The sequence below is a fragment of the Antechinus flavipes genome, chromosome 5 (assembly GCF_016432865.1).
Source record: "Antechinus flavipes isolate AdamAnt ecotype Samford, QLD, Australia chromosome 5, AdamAnt_v2, whole genome shotgun sequence".
NCBI classification, from domain to species: Eukaryota; Metazoa; Chordata; class Mammalia; order Dasyuromorphia; family Dasyuridae; genus Antechinus; species Antechinus flavipes.
The window spans coordinates 33,667,214-33,688,900 of record NC_067402.1 but is presented as its reverse complement, the minus strand read 5'-3'; positions in this window follow the sequence as shown (position 1 = coordinate 33,688,900).

Genomic DNA, 21,687 nt, shown 5'->3' with positions numbered 1-21,687 from the left:
CTATCCTGTCTATTTGTCTTTCTATTCTGTCTTCCTCTCATCCTTCTTATTTATCCTATCCTACTGTCTGTCTCCTGTCTATTTTTCTATCTGTTTGTCTGTTTATCTATTTAATCTATTCAATTTATTTATTGATTTATAAATCCTGTCTGTCTGTCTCCTGTCTATTTTTTTGTCTCCCTCTCTTATTTATCTATCCTGTATGACTATTTTCCTGTCATTTCTCCCTCCTTCCCTTCTTTCCTCTCTCTCTCTCTCTCTCTCTCTCTCTCTCTCTCTCTCTCTCTCTGTCTCTCTGTCTGTCTGTCACTGTCTCTGTCTCTTCTTCCCTCCCAACCTTTTTACTTTTCTATCTATCAAGACGTCTATCCCTGTTACAATAAAATGTAAACTCATCCTGGGTAGGAATGATTTCATTCTCTGTAATAGCACTCCCTGTGCCCAGCACAGTGCCTGCTATACACCGGGCACTTAATAAGCACTTTGGGATTGATTTTGATGCCAGTGTCATTTCTAGTTATAAGCCCTCACACCCTCTCCCATTCTCTCCCCAATCTTCCCTTAGAACAAAGAGGAGTAGGTCGTCAAGGCTGACCAAGAAAACCTCCCAATCTGATGCTATCTGATGCTGTATCATTTTTGCCCCTTCTGTGGGAGATACGGTTCTAGGAGGGAGTGGAAGATGAACAAAGAGATGGAGAGAGAGGTTTAATGGGCCCTCCCACAAGCTCTGCTGTTGATGCTGTACAAGATACCTGGGATCCATCACTTAATTGCTCCTTGCTTCATTTTCTGCCTTTAGGATAGAAGGAAATGCTGTGAGGAATGGAGGGAAGCTCTGAATCTAATGTTGAGGGGGACCTGGATTTGAATCCTGACTCTGGCACTTAGAGTAGAACCGTGGATGGACCAGTTGTTTAGTCTTGCTTGAATCTCAGTATTCTCACTGAGAAGATAAGGCTGGTGATATATGTGCTCCTTATGTCACAAATACACAGATTTGTTGTTGAGACAATCAGTATAGAGTGATGCTGAGCTGGGTCCAGAATTTGATAAGGGCAAAGTGATATTGCAGACAATGTGTTGGATATGGAGGCATAGGACCTGAGTTCGAATTCTGTCTGCCTGATCCACTTTGGACAAATCACGTATCTACTCTGATCCTTTCTTTTTCTGCAAAATGAAAGTGTTGGGTGAGATGACCTCTAAGTTCACTTTCAGCTTGGTTAGAGCAGGCTGTGTTTCCTTCAGGAAATGGTCAAGTTCCTTTAATGATCCCTAATGTCTGCCAGAAACAGGAGCCCATCTTTTCAGTACCAAAATTCGAGGGGTGTCATGTTCGGCAATGAAACATGCAACTCTGCTGAATCTGAGAATCACATAGAGGGCGGTGAAGGGACATGGGTTGGGAGCAGGCTGTAAAATATAACAAAGACTTTGAAGAATAGGGCTAAGGAAGACCATTATAGACATGTATGTTCAAAACAGCTGCTGGGCTGGTAACTGAGAAGGTTGAGGGATAATGGGTGGATAACTCAAGTTCTCTATTGGTATCCTGAAAATTTCAGAATGAAGAAAGTTAAGAAGCATTTATTAAGCACCTACTATGTACCCAGCACTGTTCTAAACACTTTTGGAATATTTTTTCAATTGATTCTCACAAAATCCTGGGTGGGTATGTGCTGTTATGACTAGCATTTTGCAGTTTAAGAAACTGAGGCAGGCAGAGGATAAGTGAATGTTTCAGGCTCACACAGCCAGGAAGTATCCAAGGCTAAATTTCAATTTAGGTCTTCCAGATTCCAGGCCCCATCCTCTATCTACTGCACTACCCAGCTGTCTCACAAAGGAAGGGCTTCCTGGCATATTGGATGGCAACCCTCTGGTGAATTTATGAGAAGACATGGACAAGATCACAAGAGATGGGTTGTCAGGGATGATCTTGAACCTAAACCATTGGAAAGAGCATCTAATTTGCTGAGGTCACATATTCATCTAAGATCCAGAAGACTTCTGATAAATGTGTTTTATAAATATCAAAGTTCTAAATGAATGTATTTTTGTTATTTCACAGAATCTATGACTTGGCAGAGATCTCAGTAGCCATCTAGTCCATCCCTTACCTAAATAAGAACCCTTCTACAAATTCTTTGACAAGCTACCAACTTTTTCCAGAAGACGTCCAGTGAGGGGCAACTTGCTACCTCCTCAAGTAGCCCTTTCCACTTTGGAATTAGAATTAGAATTAGATAAACATTTAGTCTTGAACCACTCCTGTAGACTGCCACCAAACAGAGATTGAGTGACGCTCTACTTCTACTTCAGAAAGAAAAGTATGTGAATGATAATCTCTGCTATATTTGTCCCATATACACATTTTGTGTATTGGTGTATTGGAATATTGCCTATTCTTTCACCTGAATGTGCCATCTTTGCATGTCTAGAATACAAGCTCTATTTGTTTCTACCTTATAGGATCCTCTTTTTCAAGGCTTATATCAGACACTGTTTCCTACAAGTAGCTTTTCTTGATTTTCTAAGGATTCTCAAAAGTCTTCTCCAGCAGCACCCCCTTATATGGTTCTGTCTACCATTGCTTCAATGGATTTGACCCAAACATATTTACAATTCTGTCTTTTAGTATTCAGTAGCTTCTAAACTATTCTTGAGCTCTTAAAGGAACTCTGACCATGATAGCAAGGGTGTCATTTCTAATATTCTAAATTTTAAACCAGGGAAACTGTCCCATGTTACCATAATTCTGATTTTTCCATTTATTTGTATTAAGATGAATTCTTTAAGTATCCCTGCATTTTCTGTTTTTGAGGTACTTTCTGTGCTTTTATGATTAACAAGATATTAAATCTTTCCCATTTGATCAAGTCAAAAAGTCAAATAAAGTCAAGGTTTTTATTTTATTTTATTTATCTTTTTCAGCACTGTGACAAATCAGTCCTGGTCTTACTTTTTTGTCAATGTTGCATTATATCATATTCCCTCATATTTCTTGTGATTAAAAAATAAGCAATACTCATTGATTACTCCTAGCAAAATGTTACTACCCAGGAAGGTAAAACAGAGTGGAGATATATTCTCCCTTTTGTAAAGTGAGACTTTTTCAGATATTCCTAGAAAAGACTTGAGAAGGCTTGGTGAGCAAACAGCCCCCATTTTGAATTGCTCTGAAAAAGCAAATTAATGTTTTTTAAAGTCTTTTATTAATACAGCACTCAATGCATTGTCTCTCAAGGCTTTCCCCTCTGACCTCTGTGATCTCATCACTCACACAAAGTCAAACAGGAGCAATTATGGGCAGACCTTGGTGGCAGAACTGGTTGAGCTATGTTGACAAAAGATTTTTTTCTGTCATATGGGTTGCTGAGTGTCCTCCATTAAATCATCAAAGGTCTGAATTGCTATGAGGATGGGGTGAAGAGGACAGAACAAGACCAGCTTTCCATTACAAAGGTTTTCTTTTTCAGTCTACTTTCTTCTTTGCTTCATTCATGGGAAATTATTGTGCTCAGTAAAGGAGAAAATCTTATTTCCAGGAGAGAAGAGTTGAATAGGATTCCACGCTGAGCTTTTCCAGTGTGGCCTGTTAGGGAATTCCTGTCTGTGCAAAGCTTACAGGACTTCAGATATGCTAAATGTTTGTGACAGTTGGTTTTGAGCATCATATGTGTGTCCATATTGTTACCTGGATTTTGTTTAGAAAGACAAATAGAAAGAAGAGGAATCTCTGCCTTGATTTTAACATCTATGCTGTCCTAAAGAGAAGGCTGAAGAGCATCATATATCGTGTCCTCTTTCCTCTATATCCCCATTGATCTTCACATCACTAAAACACTCAAGGATGTAAGGAAGTAAAGAAATACATTCCACTCGAACCTCATGAGATTACAGAATTATACATTCTAGAGATGGTCAGAAGTCATCAAATCTAACCTGTTTATTTTACAAATGAGAAAATGGAGCCATAGAGAAATTAAGTGACTCATCAAAGACATATACCTCATTACCATCCAAGTTAGGATTTGAACTTATGGCTTCTTGACTTCAAGTGAAGTGCTCTGTCCACTACTCCACAATGCTTCTGAAGTGTCAGTGGATGAGTCTGGACACAGACATATGCAAAAGCCCTACCCCTTGGGATATGGTCATGGATTTATAGTAAAAATACTTCTAAAAGGGCTTATCTAAAGATAAGCAGGGGATGAATTCAATTAACATAGAGCAGGAGTTTGACCAGTGAAAAGGATGCCAGGGGTCTTGGGTTTTAGTCTTGTCTTCTAACAATAAAATAAGCAGTTATTAAATATTCCTTATAGATAAGGCACTATCCACGGTACTGGCGATAAAATAATAAAAGCTTTCTATTTAAAGAATTTGCTTTCTATCTGGAGGATCTGATGTGTACATAAATAAGTAAAGATAGATTATATACAGAATAACTTCAAAGAGAAAACACTAATAACCAGGATGGGTGAGGGAAAGGCTTCCCATGGAAGGTGCTACTTGAATTGTGTTTAAAAAAGAATAATGAGAAATTCTAGGTCTCTCAAGGCTGTCTCAAGAGAGACAGAGTGAGAAGAGAACATCTACTAGATGTGGGTAACCACCTGTACAAAACATGAAAAGAGATAGAATATGTGGTGATATACTGGTAAATATTTAATAACTAGTTCTCTGATATAAATGCACACATGATATACTTGTAAAATTAATCTGTATTCCTACAATTTTCCCCATCACTTTCTTAAGTCTATACAATCAGCAGAACAATAAATCAAGCTCTGATTTGTGTATTGATTTCCAACTGCTAGAGTATAAATACTCACCCTGAAAATATAACAATAGGCTCTATTGAGTCGGTTCGAACTTGCTTCAACCCTGGGCCGGTTGGAATGGAAAGGGAAGTGAAAGGGATCAATAAGAAAAAAATTCAGAAACATAGATGGGAAATTGGTGTTGAAAGGCTTAAAATATGAGGCTGAGTTTTTATTTTCTTCTAGAAAGCTATTGAAGATATTTGAGTAGGGGAGTGATTTATTTAGATTTGAGTAGGGGAGTAACTTCAGCAATGTTGATTTGGCAATTGTTTGGAAGATGTAGTGGATCAGGGAGAAAATGGAAGAAAGGAGACGAATTAGGGGTTTCTTGCAATTGTGATGAAGACTTGAATGAGGTTAAAGGCTGTGAATGGAGAAGACAGAACTGATGGAAAAAGAATGTGGAGGGAAAGTTGACAAAATTTAACAACTGGCTAAGTACAGAGGTGGAATGAATAGAGAGAGAGTCAAAGATGGTTCCAAGGTTGTAAACCTTGATGATGATGCCCGTTAGTGAAATAGGAAAGTTTGGTAGAGAGATGGATTCGGAGGCAGTAAGGATGGAGGGAGCATGTAATGAATTCCATTTTAGTCATGTTGATTTTGAAATGCCTCCAGAACCGCTAAGAGACCGTGTCCAGAAGGTGGTTGATCCTGAGGACTTTGGGGCTCTCTCTCACTTACCTTTGTTCATTGTTGTTACACTTAAACTTTCTTCATCTATATTACTAATTATATATGAACTCCATACCTCAGAAAACTAAAGGAAAAAAAGTGCTCTGTAGACCCTCAAAGCACTATGTAAATATGACCTATTATTATTATTATAGTTCCCAAGTCTCCTAATCAATTAAATGAAGACCAATAGAATGAAAAGTTGTTTGTATTCTCATGATAAGTTCTAGCAAACAAACCAGATTTGTGCCATGGATGAATTGGACTCTTTTATGCTTTTCACTTCTTCTGCAGGATACCACAAGCCTAGACTTAGCATCTGAAATTGCAAACTATTTCTATCCCTCAATCCCTTCAACTAATTAGCCAACACTGCTAACGAGTGTTTGTCATTTGTGCCAATGGTGATCGTTTGGGTTTGAGGGGGAAAAAATTATGAAAACTTATTGACCAGAGGAAAAACATCTTTACCAGCCAAAATGTCTGGCCTAATTTGCATAATCAGCATTGTCAATTTGCATAAATTTTGCGTCAGGCTGTATTCTGGGTGCCTTTAGCCCAAAATAAATTTTTCTAATTTTAAAGTTGTCATTTGTTGTTTTATTCCTCACTCTTTATACTCCTTCCAGGGGCATGTCATGGTCTCACCTTCAACCATCTGTTAGGGAGCTTTATAAGGCCCTTATTCTCAGCTGTTCTATTAACATACTTGACCTTTCATACATTGCTTTCCTTCCTCAGTTTTTTTTTTTTTTCCAGCACCCAATATTTATTGCCCCAATTTTCTAGTGGTCGTCTTCCTAAAATCTCTTTCCTCCAATTACTGGTTGAGTTATTTGATAATTTAAATCCCTCTCTGATATACCTATGATTGTCTGATCTATTCTTTTTTCATCAAGGGTCTCAATTCCCCTTTGGGCTCTTTTCTAGAATTCCCTCTGTCCAAGATTCTCTTTATTTGCTATTTCTTCTATTTGCCCTTTTTAGGACTGAGTTTGAGGATAACCCTAAAAAGAAATAGAAGTTTTGTTTTTTTGACTCCTTAAAAGAGCTGAGATTCTGTGGTTCTGATTTTTTCAAGCTAAATATGGTATATTATGCCTTAAACTTACATATAAACAGTTGCACATGTATATATGTGTGTGTGTGTGTGTGTGTGTATCTATCATTTGTCTATCTATTCTATCATCTATATCTATCTACTTATCTATTGTCAGTCTATCTATCCTTTATATCTGTCTGTCTATCAAGCTATCTATCTATATAACTATCTCTCTGTCTTTCTATTTAATTATCCTAGTTGTCTATCAAGTATAGTAGACAGAGAACCAGCCTCTAAGTCAGGAAAAACTAACTGGTTCAAACCTAGCCTGTGATATGGGCCCCTTCTTAACATTCTAGATAACTCAACAACTGTAGGAGTTACAGAGAAGGCAAAGATATGTATTGGTTGAGGGAATTTTTCTCTTCAGGATTTCCCATACCAATGAAATCAAAGATCTAGTAAATGTCACAATCCATATGAATAAACACATTTTTGAGACCTCTGATCTCATTTGTTTGGTTGCACTGAACTTCCAGTGTGATATTTCCTCTTCTAATGCTGACTAACAACTGGTCTGAAGCTCATAGACTTATGGAGTAGCTCGGGGGAACTGAGAGATTAGGAAACACTTTGTCCAGAGTCTCATAAACCAAGATGTGCCAGAGATATGTTTTCAGAATGTTTGATTATGAGGATATCTTGTCCATTATACTTCATTTTCCTTTTAATTTTTTTTTTTGAAAAGACTTAAGAAAAGCATCTGTGCTCCATTAGATTGAACATGCCTTGGACAACTGCATATTGATAACATAAAAGGTCAATCATAAAGCTGAAGCCTGGAATGAACTTCTTTATGGACTGCTATCTTTGATCTTTCCCTATTTCCAAAATTTTATTTTTGTTATTAAAGAATAACAGGCTGAATGTACAATTCAAGATGGATAAGCAAAAAGTAGAACAAGTTAAGATGACAGTAAAAGACAATGATAAATATTGGAAGGGATGTGGGAAAACTGGGATACTAATGCATTGTTGGTGGTGTTGTGAACTGATCTAATCACTCTGAAGAGCAATTTGGAATTATGTCCAAAGGGCTATAAAACTGTGTATACCCTTTGATCTAGCAGTGCTAGTATTGGATCTGGATCCCAAGGAAATCCTAAAGGAGGGAAAAGGATCCACATGCGGAAAAATGTTTGTAGCAGCTTTTTCCTTAGTAGAAAAACATTGGAAAAGGAGTGGATGCCCATCAGTTGGGGAATGGCTGAACAAATTGTGGCATATGAAGATAATGGAATATTACTGTTCTATAAAAATGATAAAGAAGCTGATTTTAGCAAGATCTGGAAAAATTTACATGAACTGCTGCTGAGTGAAACAAGCAGAACCAGGAATACATTGCACACAATAACAGCAAGAATGTGCAATGATCAACTATGAAAGACTTGGTTCTTTTCAGTAGTTCAGTGAGCTAAAGCAATCTCAATGCACTTTGGACAGAAAATGCCATCTGCTTCCAGAAAAGATCCTTAGATCCAGGTCTAAGGAAACTGAATGAAATCAACAAATGCTATGTTCATTTCTTTTTTCTCTTTTTTAAATCTGTCTCATGGTTTTTCCCTTTTGCTTTGATTTTCTTCCTCCTAACATGATTCATAAAGCAATGTGTATTAAAAATAAATAAATTTACTAGGAAAAAAAGTAGAAAAAGTCTAAATATACATTTAGATGATCAAAGCTTGGTGTCAGGATCCCATGATCTCTGAATTTCATATTCCCACAATGGCAGACATAGGCATTATGGGCATACTGTGAGAGCAAAAAGGGCTTCATAAAATATTGCCAAGGACATGAAGGTCTGATCTCATGACACAGAGTCATTTTGTCCATAACATTAATGTGCTTCTCTTACTGTACTGATAGAGACTGCCTTTCATTGTCATGGAAAGATTTCACTTAGCCATCTTATCCTTCCCATCCTTGCCCATAATCTCTTTGCTTTTTCTCTCAACACAGTCAACTATACAATGACAATAGAAGGACCAGTTAAGACTATCATCCTCGAGTGCCAGAATCATAATGGTTTTCCCCTTCTCCCTCCCTCTCCTTCCCCTTTTCTCCTTCCCTGATCTCTCTGTCTCTCTTTCTCTCTCTGTCTGTTTTTCTTTCTCTCTGTCTCTGATTCTTTCCTCCTCTCCCCTTTTCCCTCCTCTACACTCTCTCTTCCCCCATTCCCATTGACTGTCTGAGAGCAAAAGAAAGGAAGACATTCCTGTTAGGACTATTTGGGAACAATTCCTGCCTTTCTGTTCTCACAGTTCAATTGCCCTGCCTCCCTGATCACAGTAATAGATGAGGTACATTACACATGAGGTTAGACTAAAAATGGTAGCACTTTTTGGTCTGAAAAGATAAAGTTTGACACAGGTGATGATTGAAGTCTATAACATCATGAAAGGAAAATGCAGAATCTGCTCGTCAAATTCTGATTATAGCACTACTGAGTATTCCTTTAAACCAGGTGGCATTCTAAGACAAATAGAAGAAAATGCTAATTTACCTGGTAGATAGAAAACATATGATCCTTTTGACTCTGGAAATCTGTCCAAGTTGAACACACAAATAGGTCCAAGAGTAGATAAATTCACATATTATACCTTAGAGATGCATCCCTTATCTATAAAAATGATGTTGAGTAGGGCAAATATCATAAAATATCTTTTGGCTCCATTGTTGGAGATCAAATGCAAGAACATGTTGAGGGCTGGTCTATTTCAACATGGCGTTTCTGATATTTTCCAGAGGCAGGCTGGAGCTTTGAAAATAAAACCTTCATCTTTAGAATGCAGACATCAATCTACCATGTTCACCTTTTTAACGCCCTGTCTAGTTTAGACACTTAGTGATCTATTGAAGCCTGGCACCTTAGGAAGTTTTAAAACATCATTAGGCTGAATTTAATTTTTTTAAAAAAGCAAACGATCATGTGTTAAAATTGGAAGGAGGCTTAGTGCTAGAGATTAACACATATTTTAAAGACAAGGGAAGTAAAGGCTGAAGAGGTGAAATTACACCCAAGATATGACAAGTGTATGAATTTTCAATAAAGTGATTTATTTATGTAGCAAGCTGTCTCCCAAGATCTTCCAATGTGGCTTGCCCTCACCCATATTTTCTAATGCTATTCTTCTTGTTGTCCTTCTGGATAGTCCCTTCTATTACAGGAATCCAGGTGAACAAAATAATCTGGCAAATATGCCAGGTGTCCCTGTACCCCCTTTGCCCCCAGAAATCAGGCAATATGAAAACCGAAGAGAACAGAAGCAGGCATCCATACCTGTTCAATTTATTTCATGCCCTTGGCCTGGTTTGTGTCCAACTTGCAGGGACTTATTTCCTTTGGGCCCTAAGTATGAGGGCCCATCCTCATTTTCATGGCTGGTTTTAAGTGGCTAGGACTAATTTTGAGCTGCTAACTTAGACAAGGGAGCTGGTCACCTGGGCAAATGCTTGAGATTTTTTTTTTTTGTTTTGTTTTCATGTCTCTACCAAGTGGAAGCACAGGCCAAGTTCCCCTCAAGTTGTACTGAGGTTTGTGAACCTTTTGGCATCCCTGGGCTAGAACTGTACCAGGTAATCAGTATTTCATGATCCTCAGCTAGGTGTGAAATTTTAATCAAAGGAATTTTATTTTTGCAAAACTGTCACTCACCACCAGGCTTGTCACAGAGCATTAATCCTCATATCCATTGAGGTTCAAGATGAATCAGGTAATATCGAAGAGAGTGTCAGATCCAATACCTCTTCTAAGAAGGCAAAAATATATTGGAGGAGCTCTGATACTTTTTTTTTTTAAGGAGAAAGTATAACAAAAATTCTGAGTGTAACCCTTTCTTCAAGGCTTAATTACCATCCATTCTAATTGCAAGACAAAGGCAAAAGAACCCTAGTCTGGGCCCAGCAAGCAGAGGCAAGAAATTATAAGATTAAGAACTGGAAGAGACATTAGGAAGCATCTAGTCTGATCTCTCCATCTTACACTTGAGTAAATTATAAAGCTCAATGAGACTCAATGACATGCCAAAGGTCATCCAGGGAATAAGCTTCCAAGTCATGCTGCTGGCATGCTGGCTCCTATCAGCAGAACTATCAGCATCTCCAAGCCATTCACTGCCCTTTCAACTAGGGCTCCCCATTGATGCTCTCTTTTCTTATTAGAATGCAAGCTCTTTGAGGTTCCTTGTCTTGCTTGTTGGATCTGTATTTATTGTACCTTAGCAGAGTGTCCAGTAAATACTAAATAATTAATAAATATATTTTCCTTCCTTCCTTCCCTCCCTTCTTTCCTTCCTTCCTTCCTTCCTTCCTTCCTTTCTTCCTTCCTTTCTTCCTTCTTTCCTTCCTTCCTCCTGCCCTCCCTTCCTCCCTCCTTCTCTTCTCCCTCTCTCCTTCCTTTTGTCCCTCCCTCTCTTCCTCTCTCCCTTCCTCCCTCCCTCCCTTCCTCCCTTCCTCCCTTCTTTCCTCCTTTCTTTCTTCCCTCCCTCATTCCTTTCCTTTCCTTCCTTCCTTCTTTTCTTCCTTCCTTCCTTCCTTCCTTCCTTCCTTCCTTCCTTCATTCTTTCACACAGAGGAGTGAAGATTATAACTCCAAAGTCTTCAGAGAAGGAGAGAAATTTTATACATACATATACACACACATATATCTAATACATACACATGTGTATGTGTATGCATCTATGTACATAGACATGCACACTTGACAAGGGTCTTGCAAACATTAATGAACTTTTAATAGAAAAGAAGTTGGGGTGGGAAGGAGGTAAAGGAGGAAACTTCCTACATTTATATATCAAGGTAAAGGGCACAGAGTAGGGATTCTTAAGCTTTTCTATGTTTTGATCCTCTTTGCCAGTCTAATGAAACCTATGAACCTCTTCTCAGAATATTTTTTTAAATAATTAAAGTAAATGCTAAATTCTAGTAAGAAGTTAAGAAAATTGAAGGTGTCTTTTTTCCATCCAAGGTCACACATCTAAAAAAAGAAAAAAAGATGGACATTCATGAATATAATTTCTTCTTGAACAGGTAATTTGTTGTTATATATTTTGAATCTTTCCTGATGTTCTGGGGGTACATGCCAGTGTTCTCTTATGTTTTGTTTTATTTCGTTCTCTATTCATTTTCTGTTTTTTTTTAAAACAATAAAACAAATTTAACTTAAAAGGGCTAAAAAGCAGAACTTTTAAACTTGTAAGGCAGTGAGCTCGACTTTGGTTCCTGTTAGAATTAAAAATATATATTATAAAGCTCCAATTGCACTCTCTCAGCCACTTATATTAGAATATGTTATTTTCTAAGAAGAGGACATTATGGAATCTTTTTTTTTTTTTTTTTTGATTCTGCCTCTAAGTATGTGGGACAATATATTGCTTCTTTATGGAGGAGATGGCTGGGGAATGTAAGAGAAGAGGAGGGATATACTGATAGAAGGGCAATAACTGACAACAGTCAGCGGTTACTCACCGAGTTAGATGATCAGTGGATCATCTTGGTTTTTGGTCAAGAAAAAAAATAAGGAACCAAAGTTGGGCCTGTTAATTTTGCTACTTTTTGGTGGATCAAATATAGGCTTCATGGGAAAAGAGGAAGAAAATGATGAATAAAGTTAAGTTTGGGATTGTGGTGACTAACAATATTCTTTCTCTAACTCTCCCCACTCCCACAAGCCCAGAGCATTCACTGAGTTGACTATCATAGTTATATTTTAAGAATAAGCAGAACACTTTCCCCTCTCCTTCTCTTTTAAGTTCCTTGAGGAGACTTGGGCTTACCTCTGATATTTATTTACTATGTCACCATGGACAAAAGTGTTAATAAAATTTTTTTTTTCCTGTGACAAATAGCAAAAATATGTTGTTAGGTTAGCGTACTGAAGGGAAATTCAGCAAGGGTGTCGTCTCTAGCTTCCTATTTAAATTAATTATTCTTGCTTGCCGGATGCTAAGCTCAGTTGTTTCCATAGTGTTCAAGGACTACATGTCCTATCAGCACTCTCTAAGTGTACCTAAGAGGCAAAGGCTTAGTCACGTCTCTGAACATGGACAGTCATTTTAAATCTATTTGCTCCTCAATTTAAAAAAAATATCTGAACAATAGAGCTAGCAGTGCTTACCTCACAGAGTTATTGTGAGGCTTAAATTTAAGGATAAGAGCTACACAAATGTAAGCTATTATATTACTTATATTCTATTTAATCTTTGGGAACTGCTTCCAGTCTTTTCTCTTATAATATAACTTCTGGGTTTGCCTCTTCACTGCCTGAGAAAGAACATCTTCAATCACTGGCACTCAAATCTACTCAACTGTTAATTGATAGCCTAGGAATTCTGTGTTGTCTTTTAGCTATTCGGACTCATGGTTCCTACTGATGCTGAACACCTACCTAAATCAATTCAATTCAATTCAATTTAATATTCATCTACCAAGAGCCTACTATGTAACAAGAATTGTGCTAAACACTAGCAATACAGGTAAAAAATAGTCCATGTTCTTCAAGGAAGTATCCATTTAAATATTTCCTAGAGATTTGATATAATAATAAAACTATAATGCTAATAAAAATAAAAATAATAAAACACATTCACATAGTACTTTCATACTTCATCATGCTTTCCTCATATTAAAGATCCAAAACAAGTCATAACAGCAGATTACAACCTATCTTCAACTTTTCATCCTCTCTGATGATTCACCAATTTCTTCCCATATAACATCTAATAGGTATAGTGTGTGGGGACAACATGCTTGGAAACCTTCCTCTGTATGTCAACGTTGAAGAGATACAAATGGCATATTCAAACTGGCCATTGATCATCCCTTCCTTATTGACTAGACCACTCACACAATTGTCTGATAATATTGTTTCAACTTCTTATTTATTATTTTTTTTGTAAACACCATGTGCTTCTCTGTTATCCTTTGAGAGGTCCATTATTTTGACTCTTCAGAAGCTATGGTCTTTGATGATTTGTAGCCATATAATATTACCAGAAGAATGTCAATATTTAAATAAAAAAATTAAAATTAAAAATTAAAAAAATAAATAAAAGTTTGGGTATTTATTTTAGGGACATTATGATTCCTGTTTTATAGATGTGGCAGCTGAAGTTCACAGAATCAGTCAATAATTAACAAGTATTTATTTATTTAAAATATGTTAAAGTATATGTTAAATCCAATATATGTATACATATTTATACAGTTATCTTGCTGTACAAGAAAAATTGGATCTAGAAAGAAAGAAAAAAACCTGAGAAGGAAAACAAAAATGCGAGCAAACAATAACAGGAAGACTGGAGTGCTATTAACAAGCATTTATTAAGCACCTAGTATATGGGAGGTACTTTGCTGGTACAGAGAATGAAACAATACCTACAGTAAATACCATAATTATTAGCTGTCAGTATCAGATCTCGAACTAAGGACTTGTGACCTAAATCCCCTTACAATATCAGGGTTTTTTTCCTACATATCATCAAAGTCAGCTTTGTACAAGAAAGCCATGTTTGTCCGAAGGCTAGCACTCCTCAATCTTGGGAAGTTCTAATATAAAGAATTAGCAAAGGACAAGAGATATATAATTTATACTTATTCTTTTCCAATTCTGTATTTCAAAGCAGATTTCTTTCTCCACTCTGCGTCAGTCCTGACTAGATGCTTCTGGTTGGGAAGATGAAGTTAGTATTTGTGATGCATCTAATTGGGATGTCTGGAGAAGACTGTCTTCAGGAGATAGAAAGCTAGAGAAGGTAGCTCTGGTGCTTCTAAAATCATTTTTTCCCCTATATGAGATCTCCACCAAAACTTTTTCTCTCTGGGACTCTTTCCCGAGCAACACTTCAGCTGAGAATGTGAATCTTCCTTCCCCACCCCCTGCCCCCAGTACATATGCTACTTATCGAATCTAAGAATAAAAAAAGAATGCAATTTCAAGAAAGCTTTTAGAGATTTCAATTTTCTCAGAAAAAAATAATAAAAGGGAGGGGATGTAGTACTAAGTGTCATGCTGAGTGTTTGCTATTTGACACTTAGATGTCATTAATGGTTAAGCAGCACTCTTACTATTCTGTGGGTAGAAATAAATAGGGGCCCCACACATGTCACATGTTTAAATCAGTGATATTAAGATGCCCCACTTAGAGAAATTTGCTGACTGCACTAAACTTGCAGATTCTAAAGCAGCTTCATGTTGGGTGAAGGAAAGACATTTTTATCTATTTCACACAAAACAGTCTTGTTCCTTGTTTATTAACTGACAGCCTGGTTTGCTGAAGAGGTTGGAGGCATCCAAATGGGAGATAGGGAAGTTTAGCATTAAGGTACAAACTCAAGATGGTCCATGGTTATCCTGTGTACTTAGGAGCTTATTCTAAGGAAATACTTTTTTCCCTGAACAATTTGATTTTCAAAGTAATTTTAATATTTCCATTCTGAAATTGGGTGCAACCATGATTTAAGGTTAACTCCTAAGGTAAGGAAGTTATCCTTAGGGTCAAGGTCTTCATCATTCAAATCTATCTATATAATATAAAGACCAGCAAGGCAAAGGGAGAGAAATCTGTTACCTGAAGATCAGCCTACCTAAATTCAGAGAGCTTCCTCATCAGGTAGAGAGGGGGATCAATGTTTTGGTCATTGCTATTCTTGAAGGGCATCTGTTGAATTATAAAGGGTTTGTCAGTGGAAGGCACGCCTCCATTAATGGAGAGAGTACCCACAACAAAAAAATTATAGATTCTTGGGATACTAATGTATTCAATGAAATAGTTCAAATGAATGAGATAGTCGTGTGGCATTCAGTGTAGGTATTTCAGTTAGCATTACTCCAAATACATGTGTATTGTGGAATAGACTCATAAGTGGTCAATAAGCATTATTTATAACTTTTTTCGGAGGAATCGTGAAGTCCTTTGATATTTGGTGCAACCAATAGATCCCCTTCTCAGAAGATTTTTTTTTTAATATTGAAGGAAATGTTAAATTTCATTTAGCAGTGACTGAAAATAAAATGGATTTTTTTTTCCTATCCAAGTTCACAGACTCCCTAAAATCTAGGAATCCCCATTATGGAACCCCCTGACTATCACTGAAACTATGGTTGCAGGTTGAATTCTTAGTTTTTGACTATTACCTGGTATGTAACACTTTTCTTGATACTAGGGATTTATATACCTTGAAGACTCAATATCGTGGTTGGTAATAATAATAATAATAACAGTAACAATAGCTAACATTTATAAAGTGGTTACTATGTGCCAAATACTATTGCCTGTATCCTGTAGATCTCATTCAGTGTGTAATACACAGAGTGAGGCTGTTCAGAATAGTCAGTGCCCCGAGATATCTTTATGGAACTCGCAGAAATCTCACATGTATTGAGCATCTGTGTGCATTAACAGATCTTCAGGATTTTTTCTACATATATGATAATTATATTATGCAATATGTACTGTTGCATACATACAAATTATGGGTGTTTGTATTAGAGACATGCGAACAGTAAATTATTCTATTCATTTATTTCTTGATGAATTGTAAATGATTCTAATAACACTTACTATTCTATTCATTTATTATTTGAGAATGATTAGAAGTGAGTAGCTGCTTAAGAAGCTACTCCAGACTTAAAATTAAGATGATATTTGGTCTCTCCGCCCAGAAGGAGAAGTATGTGCAGATTCTTTCTTTCCATTGCTCAGATACCCACCCACCTTTTTGTTCACACATCCTTCACCCCGTGCCCATATGTTGTCAGTCTTTCACTGTTTCATGAATCATATTCTCTTCTTCCTTTCTTGTTCTTGTACTTGGGAGAATTTCAGAGTTTCAAAGACTTATCTAGTCCAACATTTTCACTGTATAGTTGGAGAAACTGAGTCTCAGAAAGATGCTATTTATACGAGCCCCTCAAATTGACTGATTTCCATAATTTTTTGAGGGACAGAACTGTTTTGTGCTATCAGTTTGAACTGGGCCCCAACATAGTACAAATCACCATGCTGACTGTTTAGTTCCTTATCTATTTAACCATATTAGAAAATACATATTTGGCCTTATCCTCCCCCACACTTCTCACTTTGATATATCCACCCAGCCTTCTTCTAGCTCAGACATGCATCTCACAGCTCACAGTAGTGGGAGACATGCTTCTCGCGGCTTACATATTCTCTCTTAAAATCTTCCCCTCCTTCCCCCCAACACCATTCCCCCAATACAACCTGTTCAGTTCCTATTTATGCATAACAGTACATATTAGGTGGATAAACTGTGTCTGGAGGTACACAGTTTGCTGTTTATTCCCACACACACACATGCAGATCTATGCATCAAACGTGAGGAGAACATTCACTTTTGGTATATTCCTTTTGGAGACCTAAGAAAAATGTAACCCAGGAGGTGAATTCACATAAGTTTCCCTTTAGGCTATTTCTATTTCTATGCTTTTCCTTTGTAAAATGGTTAAGCGAGCAGGAGATTATTCAGTAACCAAATGGAACTGCAGGTTTGAAACATCTCTATTTGGGGATTTTTCAGGAATTCTCCTAATGGAAGTTTGGAAGGCAAAGCTGACACCTTGCTTTGTGATAGGAAAGGTTTCCTGTCCAGGCTCTTCCTTCCCTCAAATAAGTCACTCAGAGCCAAGAAACATTGCGTAAGAAAAACTCAAGAAGTGCAACTCCATTTTCTTTAATCAGGTAAAACTAAACCGGTTTTGTGGTTAAGCCTTAAATATGCCCATCTAGTCATGGTTGGTATTAGTCAATTGCCTCTAAAGATTGCTACACTGGTAACATGGTAAATGACTCCTTTTGGAGTCAAAAAATGGATATATTTATATGTGGACACAGGTACGTGGATGTATAGCTATTTATATATAGTTGCAAAGCATCATTACCAGAAAGTTAGTTTCAGAGTTAAAAAAAAACTGGGCTAAAATCTTAATACCCTGTGCTTATGTGACTTTGGGCAAATCACTTGGTCCCAGGAAACAAACTAAGACAGTATATTGGAGCATAGGCATTAATCTTCACTGGTAAAGTTTCTTCCAAAAAGTTGCCTTTATCAATGAAAACATAGGTTCAGTAATGAAAACAAATTATGTATGGAGAGACCACCTCCTATAATCATTTATGCATCTATATAAACAATAATGTATATATAACTGTATATTTATTTATACTTTTATATGAATACATATATCCATTTTCCTTTTTTCTCGTGTGTGTGTGTGTGTGTGTGTGTGTGTATGTGTGATTTTGTGTGAATGTAATATCTATGTAGGTTGCACTGGAACCAGCTCATTGGCTTAAGAGTACTGGTTGTTAAATTTTCAATATAAATATTTACACTATGGAAACAGGCAAATGTTACAAATTAGATTTTGATTTGTTTGATCAATTATCTAGACTTAGGAAAGTTATAGAGAAAATGTTAAATGATGAAGATTAAACTCAAAAGTGTTTTGCATGTACTTTCCCCATCTACTGGCCCCTCTCCCCAAGAGCAGGTTATTCAATATTTATTAACACACCATTGCATATACATATGAATGTATGCAAATATATTTATATATATAACAATAATAGAACATGCAATATAATAACACAATTACAAAATCTATATGTAATTTTTTTCTTATTGATTAAAGGAGACATTTTCCCAAAGCTTTTTTTTTTTTTTTTTTTAATGAGAATAAAAGATTCCAATGAAGCACATGGATCAAAACGATCTTGCTTTATGTCAATTTGGTATCTTCCAGTGTGGCTTTAGTGGAGAGAGTTCTGGACTTTGAGTTAAGAAGTCAAGTTTAAATTATACATTAAACACTTATTATCTATGTGAACCTCAACAAAGCCCTTAGGATCTCTAAGAATCAGTTTCTTGTCTGTAAAATTGGGATAATAGTTGTATTTGCATTACAGGTTTGTTGTGAGCATTAAATGCATTAATGTGTACAAGCATTTCATGAGCCTTACATGCTGTATCAATGTGAGCTGTTATGATCATTCCATTTCTTGCCTTTCCTAATTCTTAATAGCCTTTAATGTAACTATTCGAGCAAAGTCTCACAGATGACAAACAAAAGAAAGCAAGAAGATCTTATATTTGTCCAATGAAAATGTCTATTTTTCTCAAGGGATGGAGACTCCATAATTTGGAGTAAGGACACTGAGAGCAATTGTGAATTATTGGACTTTCCAGATTAGAAGGGATGTGAAGAATAATTAACAAATAACAAAAATATCGAGGACTCTCTATCAGGCAAATGTGTTTTACTGCATAATGATAAAGAGACTGGAGCAGTGCAGTGGAGTGTAATCTAACAGTATAATGAGTACTTTTCTATAGTTCTCTCCATGTTAATGTTGGAGGGATTGCACAGCCTTATGGCCTTGAACCAGGCAGGAAATGTGTTCTCTATTGTTGTGTCCCTGATTGGAGCTCCACCCTCACCTCCCCACCCACTCTGGCCCCAGTTAATGGCTTGTGTTTTATCCCAATGTATCTATTAATATAGCCCTTAATCCTCTCATACATTTTTGTTTAACCTAATGAATGGAGAGGACAAAGCGAGCCATGCCAGTCAATGCCAACCAACATTGTTTGTAGCATCCTTCAGTGAGCATGGAAGAGATTGATAAAGTCACAGGCAGGCAGGATGAGTGTAGCATCCAGAGACCAAATACTTATTGTCCTTTACCCGTACAGGAACAATGGAATTAAGTATGTAGTTCATAGGATCATGGAATCCAAACCATTTGTTTTACAGATGATGAAACTGACTTAAAATCTTAACTTCTTAAGGGAGAGAGGCTAAGTAACTTTCTTAGGTAATGTTTATTATGTGCAAGATTTTTTTTTTTTTTTTGGTGGGGGAGGAAGGGAAACCTATAGTATCATGTATATAAAGAATTCCAACTGGAAAAACCACCTCTTCCTTTTAGTTTCACAATAGAATTTTATTTTTCCATTTACATGTATAGTTTTCACTATTCATTTTTGGTAACATTCTGAGGTCCAAATTTTTTGTCCCTACATCTCTTACTTCTCCCCTTCCCAAGACAGTAAGCAAACAGGTTTTACATGTACAATCATCTTGGACATTTCCATTTTAGTCATGTTGTGAAAGAAAAAATCAGAGCAAAAGAGAAAAACCACAAAGAAGAAAAAGCAAAAAAAGAAAAAAGATTCAGTTTCCATGGTTCTCTCTCTGAATGCTGAGAGCATTTTCCATCCCAAGTCCATTGAAATTTTCCTGGAGTACTCTATTGCTGAGAAGAACTATGTCTGTCACAGTTGATCATCACATAATCTTGCTGTTACCGTATACAATGTTCTCTTGGTTCTGTTCACTTCTCCGCATCGGTTCCTGTAACCAATCTTTCCAGTTTTTCTGAAATCACCCTGTTGATCATTTCTTATAGAACAATAATATTCCATTACATCCATATACCACAACTTATTCAGCCATTCCCCAATTGATGGACATTCACTCAGTTTCCAGTTCCTTGCCACTACAAAAAGATCTACTACAGACATGTTTGTACATATGGGTCCTTTTATGATCTCTTTGGGATATGGGTCCAGTAGAAACACTGCTGGATCAAAGGGTATGTGTGCTCAGAAACTACCTTTCCTAGGAAAATCAACACCTATATTGCAACTACAGTCTAGAAGCTAAGTGATCTGCCTAGGGTTACAGAAAGCATATGCTGGAGGTCTGGCTTGAGTCTGGGTGTTTCTGTGTCCAAAACTGCCTTTCTCTCCACTATATCTCCCTAGAGCTATTAAGACAAAATGAAAATCAATCTTTCCTCTTAATGAATTTACATTCTACGTGGGGACTCAACACATAAATAGGTAAGGAAATATGTGATTATTGGAGGGACAGAGGACTAGGGCATCAGAAAAGACTTCCCACTGGAACTGGCACATGAACTGAGCCCCGAAGAAAGTGAAAAAAACTAAAGGATAAAAGTGAGGAAGTAGGTCATTCCGGCCATCAGAAAAGGTCAGTGCAAAAGGAAGCAGGAAATGGAATGTCAGGATGGGAACAAGAAGTTGGTCAGTTTGGCAAGAATGGAGAGTCCAAAAAGGGGATCATGAAAGGGACCTCTGAGTCCACACTTTTATTTTACACATAAAGAAACCCAGGTGGAGAAAAGTTAAGTGAATTTTTCAAGATCACATAAATAGTAAGCAATGAAGGCAGGATTTGAATCTGGGGCTTCTGACTCCAAAGCCAGTTCTCTTTCCTCTGTTTCATCCTTCCAATTTTCTATTGGAGGCAGGTCGCAGATTCTTCTTTCCTTAATTAGAAAAGTATGTGACAGATATGCAGTTTAACCTTTCAGCCACAGGGCAATGACTTGATACCTAGTCCCATCTGAAGAAGTATTTGGGAAAAAAAGAAAAAAAAAAAAACATCCAATGGTATCTTCCTCAGCTTGTATCAAAGTTTCATCCCTTGGGATGCTTAGATAAAAGGCCTGGTTTTGAAGAAGCTCAATTCCATGGGCAAAAGCAGCAGACAAGAGGATGCAGGATCTGAATGAATGAACAGACAAATAGATGGACAAGATAGATGGATAGATTAACAGATAGATAGACAGTCAGTCAGGTAGACAAACATATAGAAACAGTCAGACAGATAGACATAAACACACATACATACAGATAGATAGACATACAGGTAGATAAACATATAGACAGACAGACATAAACATATAGATAGATAGATACATAGACTGATAAATAGGCAGAAGATAGATATATAGATAGAGATTGATAAATAGATAGACAGACAGATAGATAGATAGATGGACAGACACACAGGCAGACAAATACATAGGCAGTCAGACAGATAGATGGACAGACATACTAATCGACTGATAGACAGATAGACATACAGATAGACCAACAGACATATAGATAGACAGACTGATAGACAGACAGGCAAACAGACAAATAGGCAGATAGATAAGTAGATAGACAGACTGACAGGCAAACAGGCAGATAGAAGAACAGACAGATAGATAAACAGATATAGAGACAAACAGAATAGGCAGTAGACAG